The following is a 17,560-nucleotide window of genomic DNA, read 5'->3' on the forward strand; positions in this document are numbered from 1 at the left end:
AGATCTACATTTTCTACATATATTTTTTTAGTTTGTTTATTTTGTAGGGGAAGAGAGGCTATCTCTGACTATCCTGACATTGTACTATTTAAAATCCATGTGCCTGCACCTCAATTAGTTCACAGTGGGTACAAGGGACTTATTTGAATGTGAAATGTCACATGGTTGTACTCTCACCACACAGAAGTAAATAAAATTCCATCAACAGGTTGGCAGATAGAGTTAAATGTGACTGTGCCTGACTGGCTTGAGTGGTGTTTAGCTGAATAAAACCTAGTTTTTGATTGGGTGATCGTAAGACTGTATTATGAGATGCCAGGTGTTTGTGTCGTTTCTTTTTGAATAGATGTTTATTTAACCTACTAAAAGAAAAAATAATAGAGTGCTGTGTCTGATTTAAATTATTTATTTATTGAGACAGGAGCTTATTGAGGTGATTGTGTACTCCAGGCTGGCCTTGAATTTACAGAGATCTGCCCACCTCTCAGTGCTGGGATGAAATGCATGCAAGGTATTTTTTTGTTGTTGTTGTTGTTTTTTTTTTTTAATAGTTCATTAGTAAAGCACTTGCTTAGCACTTTCAACTCTCAGGGTGCGCATGGGATCGCGAGTGTGCTCACACACGAATATATACATACTCACACACATTCTTCCTATATATATATACATACATACATACACACACACACACACACACACACACACACACACACATATATATCTAGCTTTTAGAGACAGGATCTCATGTGTCCTAGGCTTGTCTGGAACTCAGTATATAATTGATAATGAGTTTGAATATTCTCCTGCCTCCACACCCCAAGTGTTGAAAGTACAGACATGTGATAGTCTATTAGTCAGAGTTCTCTAGAATTACAGAGCTTATGGAATACAATATATATGATATGTCATATATTATATATATATCATATATCATATATAATATAAAAGGCATTTATTGGAATGACATTCAGGCTGCAGTTCAACTAATCCAACAATCGCTAGCTGTGGATGCAAAGTCCAAGAGACTAGTGGTTGCTTAGTTTCACAAGGCCGGGGGTCTCAGACGGTCTCGGTATTTGCTGGAATCCCGAGGAAATAGGCTCCAATGCCGAGTGAAGGAATGGATGTACTAGGAAAATGAGGACAAGGAGGCAAAGAGCAAAGCCTTCCTTCGTCCACGTCCTCATGTAGGCTTCCAGCCGAAAGTAAGGCCCAGATTACAGGTGTGTCTTCCAGCCGCAAGATCCCGATCACAGGTGTGCCCTCCATTTCTGGATTGTAGTTCATTCCAAATATAGTTGAGGACCAACAATAGCCATCACAGGTTTTATAACTGGTTTAGGATAATGAATGCATTTCTTTTGTAACTTGGATGAATTAGAAAGATTCATTTCTGTGGCACTGTTATAATGGTATAGAAGAGATGAAATTAGAAGCCAGGAACTACATTCACATGTGCTGTTCTGTGAGATAATACCATTCTGAGAGGCAAGCCCCTCTTATCTTTCCTTCCCCCTAGCATGGTACCGGGGAAATTTTAATTCCTTGGTATTTATTGCTTCAAGTCTGATAGCTGAAAAAAGGGGCACAAGGGTCTCTGAATATTTCCTCCTTCATCAGGGTGCCACCCTAGGCTACTAAATCAACCCACTCCCAACCCCCCAATTAGCAAGTTACTGATGTAGAAACATTAAAACCACCAGTGGGATGTTCCAGTTGTCTAAAATGAGGAAACTTTAGTGGCTAAGATCAATATAAAATTTTCTTTTACCCTCTGAGCTAAAAATACTGATGACAAAGGATAAAATTACAACCAATTTTCCCCCTTTTCTTTTTAAGGCATCTCAAGTTTTCCTTGAATTCCTATTTCTCTTGCCTCAGCTTTTCAACTGATCAACTATGGGTATGACTTCACTCTGGAATACACTTATGTAGACCAGGCTGTCCTCAAGCTCACAGAAACCCACCCTTTTCTGCTCCCCGAGTGTGGGGATTAAAGGTGTGGGCTAACTGGACTGGCTACACTTATTTTTGAGACAGTCTCAGCGTTGTAGTCCAGGTTGACCTTGGCCTCTGGTAATCCTCTTGCTTCAATTTTTAATCACCCAGTCTCTCAAATGCAGCATGGTTCAACATTTTATTAAGACAAAGACTAATGCACGTAGTTCAGATCACTGTCAACTCTTGGTAATCCCATGGAATTGGTCGTCCTATAGAATGCTGGGATTATTGGTTTGTGCTATCACCCCAAGCCCATTTTTATTTTCTCCTCTGAAGCAGGGTTTCTCTGTGTACATTCAGCTGTCCTGGAACTAGCTGTGGACCAGGTTGGCCTTCAAACTCACGAGATCTGCAACCTCTGTCAAATTTTGGGATTAAAGGACTGCTCCACCACCACCACCACCCAGCCTGTGCCCAATCTTCTTCTTCTTCTTTTTTTTTTTTTGTTTTTGTTTTTTTTTTCAAGACAGGGTTTCTCTGTATAGCCCTGGCTGTCCTGGAACTCACTCTGTAGACCAGGCTGGCCTCGAACTCAGAAATCCGCCTGCCTCTGCCTCCCAAATGCTGGGATTAAAGGCGTGTGCCACCACCGCCCAGCCCATGCCCAGTCTTTTTTTTTTTTTTTTTTTTTTTTTAAAGATTTATTTATTTATTATATATGAATACACTGTAGCTGTCTTCAGACACACCAGAAGAGGGCATCAGATCTCATTACAGATGGTTGTTAGCAACCATGTGGTTGCTGGGATTTGAACTCAGGACCTCTGGAAGTGCAGTCAGTGCTCTTAACCACTGAGCCATCTCTCCAGCCCCCATGCCCAGTCTTAACTGACTTTATTTTCAATTCTAGAATCAGGCAAGTCTTCCTTGGGTAGTTTGATGGGATGATCCAGGAAAGGCTGAAAAAGGCATAAACAAAGAAGCCACAGGGCTTTTCAAAGTTACTTTCCTAGCATAATGGGCCTTGGAGACCCAACAATAGAAAGGAAATCAATAGGTTAATGTGAGGTTACGGCCTAAATGTATAAAGATTAAGGTAGAGGTAACTTCATTATCATGTCAATTGAAACTGGCCAGTTAGGTAAATCTTTTCTAGGATGAGCAGTTTTTATTTAGGGTTACTATTGTTGTAATGAAAGACGTGACAACTTACACTTTCACATCAAAATCTAGGCAGTTCAGGTTCCTGGAAGAGTGCTGCTTCCTGGCTTGCTTTAGGGGGTTTCTTAATGAAACCCAGGAGGAACAGCTCAGGGACAGCCTTCTTCACAAAGGGCTGGGCCCTCCCACATCCATCACTAATTAAGAAAATGCCCTACAGGATTGCCCTCAGCCAGATCCTTTACTCAACTAAGACTCCCTCCTCTCTGACATTAGCTTGTAGCAAGTTGATCTAAAACTAGCCAGTACAAACACGGTAACTTGTTTCTGTTTGACTTTTGACTCCATTTTGTTTTTTTAGCTCACTGTGTTGGCCAAGTGCAAGTTTACTCTACATAGATGACCTGTTGTAATTTTCATCTACCAAGTCTATTAAATAGATGGACAGTGGGCACATTAACAAGAGAAAGGTATATACAATTTTGCACACATGAAGGCAGTACATGAACACCAATATTCAACACTCCTGTTAGCTGTAGAAGTTTGCCTAACTTCCCCACATGGGAGAGAAGCAGTGGTTGGGCCACTGAGAAGAATCAGAGCATTGGGCCCTCAAAGTCAGGACAACTGAGTATGGTTCGGACTATGGCCAGTAAAGTCAGTTTTGAAGGGTGTGTCATCAGGCAGATGCGGCTTGGGGACACATTATTGGAACTGCTGTTTCTCATTACTAAGCAGAAAATGTTCAAAACGCCTTTTGTTCGGTATCTCAATGTGAAGCTAGGCCTGGTGGTTGTGAAGGTTGTAATCCCAAACCTGTAATCTCTGGAAAACTAAATGTCAGAGGGAGTGACTAAACGCCACCCTGTCTCAAAATTAAAGAAAGCTGCGATAGGCCTCTAAGGTAGAGTGGTTAGCATGTACAAGGCCTTGGGTTCAATGCCTACCACTGGACACTCGGAAAAAAAAAAAAACAAGCAAAAGAAAAAAAATACAGTGTGTTAAAAAGGTGGTTGAGGGTCTGGAGAGATGGTTCAGTGGTTTAGAGCACTGGCTGCTCTTCCAGAGGTTCTGAGTTCAATTCCCAGAAACCACATGGCGGATCACAACCATCTGTAATGGGATCCGATGCACTCTTCTGGTGTGTCTGAAGACGGCTACAGTGTACTAGCCTACATAAAATAAATACATTAAAACAAACAAACAAACAAAACCGTGGTTGAAATCCAGACGTTGGGTTCGGCACTCCATGCTGGTAATGATGGGGGCTCTCAGGGTTCGAGTAAAGTGACGAGGGCTGGGAACAGGGACACTAAGGAGGATCTTAGTCGGGACTGCTTGTTGGCTGGCCGAACTTCGGGACCACAGCCTCCCCACGTCCATAGGGAGGGTGAGTCATGCTATGCTATCAGGTCGTTATCTCAGTATCCACAGTCAGAGGCTGTGAGCGTCCTTCCTCCTAGCCTGCTTCCGGGCAAACGCAGGCTCCTGGGTTGTCTACAGGTCGCCTCAGGCTTTAGAGTCCTCCAGGCTCAGGGCTTGCGTAAGGCGGCCGTTCCCGCTCTGGTCAGCCGCCTTCGCCTATATAAACCCTCCAGAGTCCCACCATCCTCAGCTCCGAGAATCTTCCGGAACGCTTAGACCCGCGCTATCGAACCCGAGGCGCACGGAAGCTGCTGCGCTCCCTAGCGTCAGGGCCGGGCGGAAGTGGACGTCGCCGCGCCGCCACCGCGTGACGCACTTCCTGTTTGTTGTTGGAGAAAAGGAGAGAAAGGAAAGCGCGAGGAGACGCCGCCACCGCCACCAGCGCAGCTGTGCCAGAGCCGCGAGGAGACCGGCCGCCTGACTTCCCCCCACCCTCGCTGGCCGCCGCGTCCTCGGTGAGGGTCCGCTTACCGGGGCGGAAAGCAGGGTTGACTGCGGCGGGAGGGGAGGGCCTGCGGATGGGCTCACCTGCTCGGCTCCCGGAATTCGGGTGCAGGAAGCCGGGTCGACGGTGGGGCCGGCACTGTTCGCTAGGGCCGAATGGGTTCCAGTCCAAGCTGTAGTCTGATGTCTGGGCCTGGGGCTTAAGGTGTTCCCGGTCTGGGCTGGTTCTAGATTGGGTCTGAGGAGGGCGTTTGCCGTTCCTGGTCAGGCCTAGCTCGGGGCTTAGTTGCGGTCCGCTTCCCCGGCTCTCTGGTCGGCGGTGGCGGTTGGGCCCGGCACGCGCTGGGTCGGCCGCAGAGCTCCAGGAATCAGCGTGGCTGGTGTCACCCTGTCCTGGCGTCCTCGGTGCACTCTGCAAGCAAGGGGTCAGGTGGCATGCAAAGAGCAGGACTCCCATGGAAGGCGTAATGACTAGCCCAGGCCGCCGGGCTGCGAAGGGGGCCGGGTGGGAAGGCCAAGGCGGTTTCCAGGATACTCCTGGGACTGTTGGGAAGTTTGCTAGGCGACCCGCAGGCTTAGCTTACTTTTAAAACTCGTTTGCTGTTGGCCTTGAAGGTTTCGTTGCTGTGGTTTATGTAACAAAGTTTATGTAACTGAAGTTTACGTTAAGTCTTAATTTACTTCGGTTGTGTAGACAAGGGAACTCTGCGCTGCAAACTTGTCTTAAAAACTTTGGAGACTGCCGGGCGGTGGTGGCGCACGCCTTTAATCCCAGGACTTGGGAGGCAGAGGCAGGCGGATTTCTGAGTTCGAGGCCAGCCTGGTCTACAGAGTGAGTTCCAGGACAGCCAGAGCTACACAGAGAAACCCTGTCTCGAAAAACAAAGACAAACAGTCTTTGGAGACGGAGATTTTTTTCTTTTCCAGAATGTGTTTGTCAAGTTTTAAAAGCTTTGTTACCGAAGAAGTTGTGTGTGAACCGCTGAAAGGGAATGGCAGGGATGGTCCCAACTTCTAAGTCCCACCTTAGTGTGGGGTGTCCAAGGTGGGGAGTGTGTTCGCCCAGTGCACCTGCTTTGGCTTTTTTTTTTTAAATAATGTCTTTATTTGAACCATAGATTTGTGGTTAGGGTTTACACATTCTAGGGCCTAGAATTTCAGTACGTTCTGCTTGCTAGCGAAGTGATACTTAGCAACTGTTTTAGTGGAAATGTTGGATGTAAAAGCCAGAGGAGGGGACAGCCTAAAGAACAGGCATCCCAGCATTGGGATTTAGTCTGTTCTTGGTTGTAAAGTAACCCTCAATATCAGTCTTACTGATACCTGAAAGGAAGTGTTGGTATTTGTTACCGGACTCTCTTGTTGTCCTTTGGGATGTCACCACCACAGGGCGAATTGCCCTCCGGTGTGTGATTACTGTGTGATTAGTACAGACACTTGCAGTGAACTTCGGGTGGAGCTTTGGAATTAGGAGAAGAAAATGCAATAGGGGAAGAAATGCTGCCTTTTGTAGGGATGGGTGATTTGGAAACTTAGGAAGACTTGCCTGGGCAAAAGAGTGGAAGACTGAAGTTGGCACCCCACTCCACTGCCCTGCCAGAGACAGAAGATAGGGTTTCTTTGTGTAGCTCTGACTGTCCTGAAACTGCTCTATATACCAAGCTGGCCTTAGATTCAGATCCCTCTGACTCTGCCCAAAGTGCACTGAAGGCAGTGCTCACTATACCCAGGTGAGAATACCCAGGTGAGAAACCTGGCTTTTAAGCTATTTTTATTGTGCTTATTTGCCTATGCCTGGGAATCTTTCATCACTCTATCTTTCCTGCCAGTACACTCTATTTATATAGCTGGACACTGCCAGTTCTGAGTTTGTTCTTTCTGATTTTGAGTTTAGGGTCTCACCGTGTTAACCTGGAACCCAGTGATCAGCTTGCTTTTGCCTCCCAAGTGCTGAAAGGAAAGGTGGGCCACCACACCCTGCTTTTTCTTTTTGCCTCTTAACTGAAGCTTGGTGTGTAGATCTGGCTGGCCTTGAATTCGCCTTCAACTTGAGTAGTATTCCCAATGCGTGGCCCAGAGAGTACATGCAGCTTTTGGAGTCAGTTCTCTATTTTAGTAGGTTCCTGGGACGGAGTTTAGGTTATCAGACTGGGACTGAATTGTTTGGCCAGCTGGGCTTCCCCCCCCAACCCCCCCATAGCTTGACAAGTTTGCTTTTGAGTTTTTTTTTTTTTTTGAGTGGAAGATGAGCAAGCTGGACTCAGATCATTGAGATGTTCCATTTAGAGTGGAACATCTTAAATCGTTGTCTGCCAGGCAGGGATGGCCCGTGCCTTTTACTTAATCCCAGTATTCAGAATGCAGAAGCAAGCTGATCTCTGAGTTGGAAGCCAACCTGGTTTACAAATGGAGTTCAGGCTACACAGTGAAACCCTGTCTCAGAAAAACCAAACGAAAAGCCAAACAAATGATTGCTTGACAGGCAGGCCAGTTTCCTTCTGAGTTGAATGTCAGCTAGATCTATATAGAGTGAGATCTTGCTTCAAACAAAAGTGATGGTTTCAGTGTTAGATGTGAGCTAAATAGTATATTGGGTGATGAATATTCTTGTAAACTGTGAAAACAGAAGTAGGAATTCCTCAGAATAGTGGCTCTACTTCTGTCAGAGTTAAGCCACAATACCATTTCCCTGTGTAAACCAGCAGTATTGTGCCCATAGCAACTGATAACAAACCCACTCAGAAAACTTTTTTGTTGTTTTTAAGACATGGTTTCTTTGTGTACCCTGGCTGTCCTGGAGCTCACTCTGTAGAGCAGGCTGACCTCAAACTCAGAATCAGTCAGCCTCTGTCTCCTCTGTGCTGAGATAAATAAAGGTTTGCACCACCAGCGCCAGCCTCATCTTTAGAGTTAAAGAAGGCACTTTGTTATCACTGGCCACTACTGGTGTGATAAAGGATGCTCATACTTTTTTTTTTTTTTTTGCGCTTTTTGAGACAGGGTTTCTCTGTGTAGCCCTGGCTGTCCTGGAACTCACTGTAGACCAGGCTGGCCTCGAACTCAGAAATCCGCCTGCCTCTGTCTCACAAGTGCTGGGATTAAAGGTGTGTGCCACCACCACCTGGCCAGAAAGGTTGCTCATACTTTTAGACCATGTCTGATGCCTTCCTAAAGAGCAAGCAAATAGAACATAATTGCCCTTTCTACTTGGTCCCGCTTTGCAGGATTCTTTTTTTTTTTTTTTTTTGGTTTTTCGAGACAGGGTTTCTCTGTGTACCCCTGGCTGTCCTGGAACTCACTCTGTAGACCAGGCTGGCCTCGAACTCAGAAATCCGCCTGCCTCTGCCTCCCAAGTGCTGGGATTAAAGGCGTGCGCCACCACAGCCCAGCTGCTTTGCAGGATTCTTAAACTGACTTCTTTACTTTGAAAGTGATTGTAAAGTCTTAAATTTACCTAGGACACCATCTGGTAGTGAAAGGCCTACAGTTAAATACTTTTGAGTTTGTAGGAGGAATTAGAGTGAGTGGCAGGTTAATGTTATGTTTCTTTTTTTATGTATAGAATTTAAGAGAGTTTAACTTGAGACTAAATACAAGGCGCAGTGAGCTGTGTAGTGTTGTGTGGGTTCTTGATACCGGTAATTCGAGAAGGTGAGGTAGAATTTCGGTAGAGGCCATCTTGGCCTGTATAGTGGGACCCTACTTCAAGCATTAATTTAAGCCTGAGGTTAAGGAGAAAAGAACTGGTGAGAAGAACATGACAGAATGTTAATGTAACTGGGCTGGTGAGGTGGTTAAGCACCTAAAAGCTTAGGAAGGCCTGAAGACTAGCGTTTGATCCCTGGGACCCAAATAAGGATGGCAAGAGGGCATTGACCCTTAAAGCTGTCTTGTGGACTCCGCAGGTGGGCCCTCCCCTAAAGAGCATAGGAGGGAGAAATGGACTATTCTCTCCTGAGACGCCACACTGTGTGGTGGCAGTATAGTCGGGTATGTACTGTTCTGGGTGCTCCCTAAGCATGTTTAAGTGTGATTAAAAATCCCTTACAAAGGAGGTGGGGCGGGGGTGAGGTTGTAGCCTGGAGACTGGCTTAGTAGATAAGCCAGATAGCTAGTAGGATGATTTTTTTTTTCCCCCAGAGACAGCGACTCTGTACCTCTGGCTATCCTCATTAGCCTGGCCTGAACTCAACAACTATCCTCCAGTCTCGTCCTCCCAAGAGCTGGGATTAAAGGAGAGCACCACCACTGGTCTAGGAATTTCATTTTTATTAGATAGTGCTATGGATAAAGTGTTTTGTCAAACTCCATAATTTTGGATGGCCAAGGAAGAGCACATGACCACTTCCATGTTAACTCTCCTACCTGAGAATGCAAAATCCTAAAAATTTTTTTTTTGGGGGGGGAGTTGAGACAGGGTTTCTCTGTATAGCCTTGTCTGTCCTGGAACTCACTCTGTAGACCAGGCTGGCCTGGAGTTACATATGGTTAGCTGCCCTGTGGGTGCTGGGAACCTAACGTGGATCCTCTGTAAAAGAGGCAGGGTGCTACCATGGACTTTGAAATTTACAACTGGTACCTGTGACACTGAGGGAGCCTAGAGAGAACAGCATGACCTTTGACATGCATGTTTGTTTTTGTTTTTCGAGACAGGGTTTCTCTGTGTAGCCCTGGCTGTCCTGGAACTCACTCTGTAGACCAGGCTGGCCTCGAACTCAGAAATCCGCCTGTCTCTGCCTCCCAAGTGCTGGGATTAAAGGCGTGCCCCACCACCGCCCAGCTAAAAATATTTTTATCTCTTAGGGTTACAGTGTTCCTCTAAAGAGGTTTCAGTTCCATGTACTTGAGCTGGCTATAGCTTGGTTTTCTCCTAAAAGGACTATCTAATCCAAGTCATAAAGATCTTTCCAGTATTCTGAATAAAGGCCATCACTTCTGGCTTCAACAGTGCTGAAGTGTGATGTATTAAAATACTAGGGTACTTTAAGAATGAGCCTTCAGAAAGATTTCTTTTCTCTCTCTCTTTCTTTTTTTTTTTGCTTTTCGATTTTTTGAGACATGATTTCTCTATGTAGCCCTGGCTGTCCTGGAACTCAGTCTGTAAACCAGGCTGGCCTCGGAAATCTGCCTTCCTCTGCCTCCCAAGTCCTGGGATTAAAGGTGTGGGCCACCACTCCCCTGGCCAGAAAGGTTTCTTTATGCAACGTGATTTTTGTCCCCTGTAAAATTTTGTATTTTGGGAAAGGGGATGATGATATTGAACGTGAAAAAAGTTGCATGTATGGTATATGTATGTGAGTATGTGCATGTGCTTGTGGAGGCCAGGGGTGGCCATTGGGTGTCCCCATTGCTTTATTTGCATCCAGCTCTGCTGCTTTGGCTAAATGTGGGTGGTGGCGATCTGAATCAATTCTGACTGCTTGCTTTGCAGGCACTTTACTGCCACAGCCTACTCTCCAGGATTTTTCTCATTGGTAAGTTTTGAGACAGGGTGTCACTAAATTGTTCAGACTGGTCTTAGTATTTGTTCCTGTCAGGGCTGTGGTTGTAAACGCTTTGATTGGGAGGCAGACAGACAGGCAGGCAATCTCTCAGTAGCCCATCTGGTCTACACAGAGAAATCCTGTTTCAAAACAAACTAAACCAAAACAAAAGTTGTCCCTAATCCTAGCTAAAATTCTGTTACCCTCAAAGGTATGTATTGTGTATTGTGTATCCCCTCCCCCATTCAGATTTGACAGCTGTTTCATCTGTGGAGGTCAGAGGACAATTTGTAGGAGTTTCCTTCCATTTGGGCCCTGGGAATTGAACTCAGGCTTGGTGGCAAGTGTCTTTTTTTTCTTTCAAGGTGGCAAGTGTCTTAACTTATTGGGGTCTCAGTAAATTTAATATATTTAATAAATATTATATATTCAATATAATATTTATTAAATATATTGAATATATAATATATTCAATATATTTAATATATTCTGGGAATTCATGAGATGATGATGATGATGATGAAGAAGAAGAGGAGGAGGAGAAATGATACTCAGGAAATGTCTCTGGATTTATAATGTATTTCCTTCCAAATAATTTGTTACTGCTTTGACAGTTGACGTTTTTGTTAATGTTTTCATGGCTTAGAATTCCTCTCCTGCCTCTGCCCCTAGCTAGCTTTTTGTAGGACTGCCTTACCTACCCTCGCCACATTTGATCCCTGCTTCCATTTTGTCAAAAAAAACAGTACTACATTTACTTAGTTTGTGCTACCACATAAATTGAACTCCCATTTAATCTTTTTTTCTCAAGACGGTCTCACTGCTTAGTGCTAGTTGGCCTGTAATCGAATATGTAGATTAGGCTAATTTCTAATATCTACGAGCCTTTGCCTCCCAAGTGCCTAGATTAAAAGTGTTTGCCTCCATGTCCAGTAAAACTTACTAAATTTTTTTCTTTTTGTTTTTGAAGACAGGGTAGCCTTGGCTGTCTGGAATTTTCTATGTAGACCATGCCAGCCCTGAACTCAACAAATATCCCCTTACCCCTGTTTCCATAATGCTGGGATTAAAAGTGTTTACCACTACACCTGGCCTTAATTTACTTTTAAGAGAAAGGATAGCTTTAGTCTTTAGTGTATATGGCCTTACGTTGTATTACTCTGAAGTACTGGATCCTCCTTTGTGGGAAAAGAAAAGAGCTATTTTTGTTGGTGACCTGCAAGACTCTTGGAAAAGATTGTTGCGCAGTCCATGTGTGTGTGCATCAGGACAAGTTGTGTGTCGGGCAACAACAAAGCCCAGGAATATGGTTGAAAGCACAACAAATGGGAGGGTACAGTAACAACAACAGGTCTGCTCTGGCAGGTTTCTGGGCCTGCCAGTGGGTTTCTTAAGGACATAGTTGGGAGTTCAGTCTTGGATTGAATCTGTTTTACATGAAAATCAAGGAGCACTTGGGAGGCAGAGGCAGGCAGATTTCTGAGTTCGACACCAGCCTGGTCTACAGAGTGAGTTCCAGGACAGCCAGGGCTATACAGAGAAACCCTGTCTCGAAAAACTGAAAAAGAAAAGAAAATCAGGGTCAGTTTAGAACTGAGATTTGCACACTTGCTGTTTATCTCCTTTTTCATTCCAGCCTGCACTCTACCCTGCTCCTCCTCTCTCAGGATGGGCAGTCTATCAGTGGGGCTTTAACAGTCCTCCCATCCGGATGGCAGCTGGTACTGTTCTTGCAGAGTTGGTCCCAGCACTCTTATCAGGCAGATCACAAATAAATGCCTGCTGTAACATAAGCTACCAGGAGATGCAATTTACGGCCTGCCTCTCTAGGCACCTGGATTCACACAGAAATTAAAAATAAAGCAGTCTTTATAATTAGTTTTACCAGAAATCCTACTGTCGGAGTGTTCTTTAAAATTAGAACTAGCTTGCTGCTGGAATTCCAGTTGAGGATCAGCCTGGTCTGTGGAGAGAGAGCCAGGACTCCACAGTTTCTCTCTCTCTCTCTCTCTCTCTCTCTCTCTCTCTCTCTCTCTCTCTCTCTCGCCCCCCCCCCCCCCCCCCCCCCCCACCCCCCGTGTGTGTGTATGTGTGTGTGCAGGAAAGAAAGGAAAAAAAAGCTGTGCATGTTAGTGTATGAATTGTGGCACAAATGCATGTGGTGTTCAGAGGACAACTTGTGTGTATGTGCAGGGGAGGGGGGTGTCTGGGTGGGGTCAAAAAGGCAAGTAGGTCTTCTTGCTTGTAGGGGAGGGATACTTTTACATGGTTTGTGGTCTTGTTAGCCCCAAGAATGTTATAAATCAACCAGGAGTGTTGATTATATTATGATTATATTTACAGGAGATATTCAAAAGTTAGCGTTTTGAACACCTTAGATTTAGTGTCTGGCGGGGGTGGTGGGGGTGGTGGTGGTGCACGCCTTTAATCCCAGCACTTGGGAGGCAGAGGCAGGCGGATTTCTGAGTTCGACGCCAGCCTGGTCTACAGAGTGAGTTCCAGGACAGCCAGGGCTACACAGAGAAACCCTGTCTCGAAAAAAAAACAAAGCAAAACAAACAAACAAAAAACAAAAAAGATTTAGTGTCTGTTTTTCTTCTTTCTCCATACCCCTTCACACCCAAACTCAGTTTTTTTTTAGGGGTATGTGGGGATTTCCTTTTGAGACTGTCTTGTATGTAGCCCAGGTTGTTCTTTAACTCCTGATCCTGGCAGTACTGTGGCTATCTTTGATACGTTTTTATTTTTTAAAAAATAATCTATGTATGGATATTTTGCCTTCAGGTAAATATGTGCTTGCCAGGTGTCCAAGGAAATCAGAAGAGGGTATTGAGTCTTATTGGAACTGGAATTGCAGACAGTCGTGAACTGCCATATTGGTGCTCTGAACTGAACCCCTGGTCTTAGAGAAGTTCAGCTGGTGCTCTTAACTACTGCATATCTCCACTCCCACCCCCTTTTTGTAGGCAAGGTCCCACTATGACTGGTCTGGGACTAACAATGTAGACTATGCTTGGCCTCAGATAATTCTCTCTCTCTCTCATTCATATATACATATATATATATATATATGTATATGTATATGTATATGTATATGTATACACACATATAAGGTTTGTCACACTGCTAGTGCTAGTTGATTTATATAAGAGATGCTTCTGGCAGCAGTTTGCTCTTGGATAAACTAAAAAAGCTTCAGACAAGGTGTATCCTGGATTGACAAGACTTAAGTATAACTAATACATTGGAGCTGGGTAGCTGAGGCCTGTAATATCATCTACTCAGGAGTCTGAGGCAGGAGGACTGCCAGATAGATACAAGGTCAGCCTGAATAATGTAGTGAGACCATGTTTCAAAGGGTATGGGTCAGCTGGATGGAACTATATCTTAGTAGTTTAGTGCTACCTGACATGTGAGACCCAAGTAAAATGCTTACCACGACTAAATGAGAGAGTTGAAGGGACATTTTTCCCTTTGTAGCCGTGGATGTCCTGGAACTCATCTCTAGACCAGACAGGCCTAGGCCTTGATCCACCTGCCTTCTGTCTCCTGAATGCTGAGATTAAAGTAGCTTGCCATCATACCCAGCTGAATTTTTGGTATTTGATAAATACCCAGTGCATTGGGTACGGGCTTCTGGTGGGTGCTCTGGATTTAAATAGAGTAAAATATGTTTCCTGTTAATGTCTAGTGTATGTTTAGATAATGGATAACATTTTATCCTAAGTGGATAAGCAACTTTGGGCTCACATTGTATATAGTAGTCTGTAGTATTAGTGTTGGTATTAGTAGTTGTCTGTAGTATGAGTTATTAGTATCTGTTAATTCTGAGTACTTGTTTGAAGTGCATCTTGGTAGGTACTATCAATGTACTACTATCTTGTAGAATTGGACCAACCAGTAGGTCCTTGAGCTTTCATTTCCATTCCAGTGACCGTCTTTTCTCTGTAATTAGCCTTCCATCTTCATTTTTGTTTTACATGTGCTGCTTATCTTTGCAGTTCATTGTTGGCCTCATCGCCCCCCCCCCCCTTTTTTTTTCTTTTTTTTTGGTTTTTCGAGACAGGGTTTCTCTAGTTCTGGCTGTCCTGGAACTCACTCTGTAGACCAGGTTGGCCTCAAACTCAGAAATCCACCTGCCTCTGCCTCCCAAGTGCTGGGATTAAAGGCGTGCGCCACCACAGCCCGGCTTCATCTTCCCTTTTTTATCTTAGTTGAGGTTTCACTGCTTGTAATCATCTCAGTAGAAGAGCTGTCTACTGGGTCTCCCTCCCTCGTACATAGGGTGCCTGGCCCTTGCTGGCATCTCTGTAGTAAGGAGTCAAAATTGGAAGAGGCACAGCCTGTGTTTTAGTGATCTCAGCAGGAAAGGACAACAGTTAGTTGGAAAATGGTAATTACTTTATCCCACCCCCAGCCTTTATGGATAAAGGCTTGCCATATATATCATGTGTGCAGACATGCCTGCTTGTCCAGGCTTGTGCATTGTGGGTAGGTACTTTACTACTAAACCATAGCCGTGGTAAATGGTACTAATACAAAGAACTGCTAAGATAAGGGCAGAAGATCCAGCCTTTTATTGAGATGGTCTAAAGTACCCATAGATGGGTCTGGAGCTGGTTGAGACAGGATGAGCTTGAAGTCCTTACTCAGGTTTCACTTCTGTAGTGGATGGTATTTAAAGGCCTGTGTCTTTATCACTTCATTTTTGGTAGTACTGGAGATTGAACTCAGGCTCTCTGGTATTTTGGAATAACCCTCTACCCATTAAGTGACATACTATGAAAATGATGGATCAGGGACAGAATTGTTTCTGAAGCTAATGGTAGGGTCAAAATGTAAAGTGGTTTTACCCCTGGCTGTTGAGCTAAAATTAAGTGTTTTGGGTAGAACTTGAATACCTGTTAGTCACTGGCAACAGCTCTGAGTTCAGAATTATTTGTTTATATAGTCTTGTTCTAAAGATCTACTTTTTCTATGCCAGTGCTCGAATTAGAAGTCATGAGTTGCTGGGAACTGAACCCAGGGCCTTGTTCAAGCACTCTGCACCTGAACCATCTTCATTCCAAGGTCTAGAGCATCTACCTCAGTGCTAGCAAGTAGCTAGATTATAGGCCTGCACCACTAGTCCCTGCTATGCTATGATGAAGTTTCTTCCTTAGCAGTCCCCTTGCCTCAGGCTGCCACTCCACTGTTCATCAAGGGGCCTCCTCTCAGTCCAGGAAATGCCTTGAGGGGACTCAGCAATGTCTTTTGGGGGGGGCAGGGATATAGTATCACTGTGTACCTCTGGCTGCCTCCAGCTCTCTGAGCCACCTGCCCCTGCCCACCTGGTGCTGGGATCAAAGGTATGCCTGGCTTCTAGCAGTGTCTATTATAATGATCACAGCTTGGATATATGGATCCTTCAATACCTGAAGAGTAGAGGTCAGATAACTCGCTAACCAATCCTAAAGCACAAGGAATAGATAGATAAGACACCAGAGAGAGACTTTTTTTTTTTTTTTCGGTTTTTCAAGACAGGGTTTCTCTGTATAGCCCTGGCTGTCCTGGAACTCACTCTGTAGACCAGGCTGGCCTCGAACTCAGAAATCCGCCTGCCTCTGCCTCCCAAGTGCTGGGGATTAAAGGCGTGCACCACCACTGCCCGGCAAGACTTTTTTTTTTTTTTTAAAAAAAAAGAAGAGACAAGGTTTTCTTTGTAGCCTTGTTGTCCTGGAACTCTGTAGACCAGGCTGACTTCTAGCCTCACAGAGGCCCTCTGTGCCTCCTGAGTGCTGGGATTAAAATCATGCATTACCACTGCCCTGCCTTAGAGACAGACTCAAAATGGGAGGAAAGAGCAAGGGTATCTTCAGTTTTTTTGAGACAGGGTTTCTCTGTGTAGCCCTGGGTGTCTTGGGACTCACTCTGTAGACCGGGCTGGCCTCGAACTCGGAAATCTGCCTAGGGCAAGGATATCTTGATTCATTTCTTTACATATTTTTCAGGGCCCTTGTATTTCTGGATCCTGGTATTTTTCAAAACCCTTGTTTTGATTTTAGTTTACTTTTGGTGGTTCCAGGCAAATACAGTAGGCTGGATGGATACCAGTGGTGGCACACATCTAGCTTGCAGGAGGCAGAGGCAGGTGGATTATTACCAGGAAAGCCAGTGCCATACAGAGAAACCCTGACTTGGAAAAAACCAAACCAAACCAACCAACCAAAGCAAAAGTTTTTCTATTTGTTTTCTGAGACAGGGTCACATGTGTTTTCCTGTTGTCTACAAACCTGTGTCAGATTATAGCCTAAATCCCTGGTCCTCCTACCTAGCTTGATGTAAGTCGGGATAGTTCATAAACTTTGTCTGGTGATCTGTGGTTTATTTCATAACTCCTTCCCTCTCATACCTGACACTAGTCAATACAATGAGTGATTGTTGTCTTAATTTCCTAGTTAACTTAGTAGAGTCCCTTGTGGTTGGTATTGCCTAGGGTATTTATTACACCTTTTGAGTCTCTGTCTTCATTGAAAATAGGGTGGCACAAAGGCTTCTTTCTGCAGGAGTAAGGACTGAGGACCATGCTAAAGAAAAAGTGACTGTCTTTATGTGGTGGGTATAACAAACAACCTTGAGTAATCAAGGTAGCATAACCAAGGTAGAAGTAGAAGACAGCATGTTGGGTGGAGTGGGGAGGTTCAGAAGTTTGGGTCATCTTCTATTTGAAACAACACGCTCAGTATCCAAGTGGCTATTTTGTGCAGTCATGTGCCTGTTTACTGGATTAGGCTTCCACTTGGGACTCAGCGCGTTATATAATAGGCAATAGATGGCGAGACGAGACGTTGAGCACCTTTCAGTGAGGAAATTGATCATAGAATGCAGATCTGGGAAGACAGGAAAGTGATTGGGGAAGTCAGGAGAGCCCTCAAATGTATTGGGAGTCTTAGGAGTTCCTGAGCTTAAATCAGGTGATTTCATGTGATGAGGTAGGTCAGAAGTGGAAACTGGTGAGTGAGTCAAGGCCGTGGACCTTAAATCAGTCCGTCAATTTCAAGGGGTTTGGTGTTGAAGTTGGCAGCTCTTAAAAGTGTCTCAAGTTCTCCAAATGAATTGTTTAACTC

General features: G+C 44.7%; 1 protein-coding gene across 2 annotated transcripts in view; it reads left to right on the forward strand.

The window, feature by feature from the left end:
- The first annotated feature begins 4,770 nt into the window (after positions 1 to 4,770).
- Dnajb6 (DnaJ heat shock protein family (Hsp40) member B6) overlaps positions 4,771 to 17,560 on the forward strand; it is a 51,444-nt gene continuing 38,654 nt past the window's right edge. For both annotated transcript variants that reach the window (XM_028774660.1, XM_028774661.1), the window contains exon 1: positions 4,771 to 4,982. The gene's annotated coding sequence lies outside the window, so the exon portion shown is untranslated. The remainder of the gene's footprint in view (positions 4,983 to 17,560) is intronic.

Source organism: Grammomys surdaster, unplaced genomic scaffold (assembly GCF_004785775.1).
Source record: "Grammomys surdaster isolate TR1022 unplaced genomic scaffold, NIH_TR_1.0 242, whole genome shotgun sequence".
NCBI classification, from domain to species: domain Eukaryota; kingdom Metazoa; phylum Chordata; class Mammalia; order Rodentia; family Muridae; genus Grammomys; species Grammomys surdaster.